This window comes from Adiantum capillus-veneris, unplaced genomic scaffold (genome assembly GCF_014529385.1).
Source record: "Adiantum capillus-veneris isolate H3 unplaced genomic scaffold, ASM1452938v2 Hic_scaffold_556, whole genome shotgun sequence".
NCBI classification, from domain to species: Eukaryota; Viridiplantae; Streptophyta; class Polypodiopsida; order Polypodiales; family Pteridaceae; genus Adiantum; species Adiantum capillus-veneris.
The window spans coordinates 27,804-31,511 of NW_028221611.1; the positions used below are offsets into that span (position 1 = coordinate 27,804).

Here is a 3,708-nt window from a genome sequence, read left to right on the forward strand (position 1 = left end):
ACAAATATGCATGAGCGTATGCATATCTACTATCCCAAAGTGCATTTTCAACTATAGAAAAAACAATCTATAGTAGTGGAACTTTTAGAACCTAAACCATCATCTATGGATGCTCCGTCTACTATAGACAATTGTACATCACCACAGCCTAGCTCACATCCCAACATTGCATCACAAGGAATCCCCAAGACACTATTTATACACATTGTGCAACAAAGCCATAGGTATCCAAGTATGATTATCTGATTCATTTCATGAATAGTTCTCAAAATTGATAAAAGCTTTCAAATATGTTCTTCTATGCAAAAAAGAATACCAATAATTGAGCTTTGCCCATGTGAAGTTGAAGTCAACGTCTGGATAGGATTCACAGAGTAGTTGGTGTTATATTAGGGTGTTAAGTAACAAGACACTATGACAATTTAGAATGGTATTGATGTTTACAATACACCATGGAGCATGCCATGCTCTTCTGATTCAACCTTATCCAAGACTCAACAATCTTAACCTCAAAGACTTCTTGCTTTCCATCTTTCTTCTCTTGCACAATATATGCTTTCCCTTTAGTTGCATATGTTCCAAAAACCTCATGCACTTTCTCTTAGTATAATGCAAGTAGACATACAACATTAGCCCCCCAACTGTGAGCACATAGTTGAGTACTATGACCTTAATTAAGGGAGGAGAGAGCCACCACAAAGATTAGGAGAGCACAAGGTGAAACGCACATAACGATCCTTCAAAGGTACCAAGTGGTATGAAGAAAGGACAGGCTTGATGTTGTTTTGTAACTCTCGGCCAAATAAAAGCAAAAAACTCCCAACAGCATGCCATAGTTGTACAAAGCATTGTCCGATTATGTGACATCCTCAAATGACAAAAACAACAGGAGGAGAGTACCCAGTGGAAACAGAAGGATGCAGATATAAGGCATGTTATATGATGATCTTAATGAAAAAATTGCAGGTGAAATACCCATGTCTACCATGCCTAACACCTAGAATGAGTTGTTGCTCATCTGTGCCGCAAATAACCCCACACATGAAAGTGTTGCCCCCAGTTCCATCCAACATTGAAACCGCCAACCACACAAGCTCTTTGCCAAAATCGAGTAAAACCCAATATCCCATTCGCTTTGCACCACTTCAAAGGCACCAATCCCTGCTAGTTTAGGTAAAAATATGACAACCCTACCAAAACACCAGCACCATGGCTTTTGGAAAAGATCTCTTACGCTACTCCACTTCCCCTGCCAAGGTGCTTTGCATTGTCCCAAAAGTTGAGATTCCAAAAGAGAATATTCATAAAGTTTTGCCAGTCTATATTTTGCAAGCCGACGCCCAGCCATCGGGATGGTTCTCGTCTTGGAATAGAAAAACCTATCCTGATAGCAAAAGGAACAAGGCATGCAATCCCTACCACCAGCCAATAATCGTCAAACCCTTATAGTTGAGGTAAGTCAAGAGGCCTGTGAGAACACAAAGCACCCAACAATGCGACCCCATCCTGACCCAATAGTGGGCAAGATTGGCTGAAGTTAATCAAGGCAAAGAATGGGATATGTTGCATTCTATATAATTTCATTTGTCCATTTCCACCAACCTTGAAGAAAGCCCGAGAAGGGCCCAAATGCAGCTGAGGTCCAAAGGATGTACCCACCATTCTCTGGGAGTATTTGTGGTGATCTCTGCTGGGCTTTTGCATGCTCCTTATAAAAGGGAGATATAAGGAGGCCAAGAAGGGCCAACATTGTACATCCTGCTGCTCTGTAGTGATAGGCCCTCCTGACACTTAAAAAGAATATTAGGAAAATTAGGGGAAAAACAATGAGCTTCCAAGGAGGTATGGCTCAAAGAACCTTTTCATAATAATCATCCATTGAAATGAGCAACCTCATTGAATCGCTATTGCCTTGTACTTCGCCATTTTTGATTCAAATTGCACTAGAAAGCATGTAATAAGGAAAATTGCTTCTACTTGAACTCAAATGGGGTCTAATACAAATGCTTGTAAGCTAAGCAGATTGTTGTATGCATGGGTCATGTGAATGGATAATATCATCCTCATCATCTGCTTGTGTTCTATTGGATTTATCCACCTTCACCAAAGGCAGATTTGAGCAATGCAAAATTTACCAACTAGGCAACAATTCACTCTTGGATGAGTAAACTTTGAGAAGTGAATACATCAGATTTGATGAACATTTGAGCCATCTCTACATAGACAAAAATCCAGCTCCCCATTGTTTAGACTACTTCCTAACAATATTAGTGCATAGGCAAATTGAAAGAGCAGAAGAACCAAATGCACAAATTGTAACAAACTCAACAAGAAGAGATGCTTATAGATACACTGGATCGCTTCATCTCAATGAGTTCTGAGCACTCTCGCCAGTTTTCTGCAAAAAAAATTAAACAACCAGAAACTTCCATGTATCAAAGTATTTGTCCCATCTAAAGGCATAGTAGGAGAGAGAGCAGCTACTCAAGGTAGAGTACAAATGTTAGAGACAAGCCCCAAGAACAAATTTCCATAGCGAGGAAGTCCAGGAAGATGGGGATAGAGACGCCAATTGATGCGGCAAGGTCCTATGGTCCATGTATGCCTTGCAGAATCCCCACTATTGCGGATTGCACCCATGAATGCACCACTTGGGAGAGTGCTATGGGACAATGGTGATATGGGGGAGAGAGTTCATGCCTAACAACTTAGCGAGGGAATAGAGTCACAGACATAGTGTGTGTGTGTGTGAGAGAGAGAGAGAGAGAGAGAGAGAGTTGAGAGAGAGCCCATTGATTGTCCTCCCCTTGCACAAGTCTAGGATTTGTTGAAACAAAAAACTCAAGTTTGTCATGTGGCGTTGTGCTTTCAGCATTGGGTGGGTCAAAAAACCACTCATGAGAGTACAACACAATCAACTTGAAGGATTTACCCATCATACTGTTATTTATCTGCCTATCAAAAAATGTTTGAAAATACAACTTAGTTTTTTTCCTATTTTAGTTAGCAAGAAGAGAAAGCATCTCTATAGCCTTTGCCCTTTGGGCTTGCCAAAAAAACTCTAGGTCCTCATTGGATCAATGGAGACCTTACTTTAAAAGTTCTCCATCTTAAGTTCTAGACTTAGCTTTAAAATCTCTTTAAAAAAAAATAAAAATCTCTAAAGATTAAAAATCTAAAGGATAAATTCCTTCCTTAAAGTTTGAACCAACAAAAATGAAAACTTTAGTCTACCACCTCAAATTTTAACGGTTAAAGAACTTCTCAAAATGAAAAGGTGGGTGAAAGAACTTCTTAAAATAAAAATGAAAACTTTAGTTTACCACCTCAAGTTTCAACCGTGAAAGAACTTCTCAAAATGAAAAGGTGGGTGAAAGAACTTCTTAAAATGAAAAAGTGACTCTTGGGATTTCTGATTCTCAAAGGCTTTATTATTTAACCTCTAAGGCTATCAACCCTTTATGCTTTCAAAGGAAGCCCAAATCATTTCGTTGATAAACTAGCATTCATTTCATATTTCAAAACTCAACACATGTCCATCATTAGATTTAGACACCCTTCATTTAAATGAGTGCCCACTATCTTATTTCAACCAATCAACATTTTTGGCCTATCAAAAAATGCTTAAAAATTACAACTCAACCTTTTTTCTATTTTAGTCAGCAAAAAGAGAAAGCATCTCTATAGCCTTTGCCCTTTGAGTAGGCC

General features: G+C 39.0%; 1 pseudogene; it reads right to left on the reverse strand.

Moving 5' to 3' along the window:
- Positions 1-412: 412 nt before the first annotated feature.
- On the reverse strand, positions 413-2,243 carry LOC147416727 (putative polyamine transporter At1g31830 pseudogene; annotated as a pseudogene).
- Positions 2,244-3,708: the final 1,465 nt, after the last annotated feature.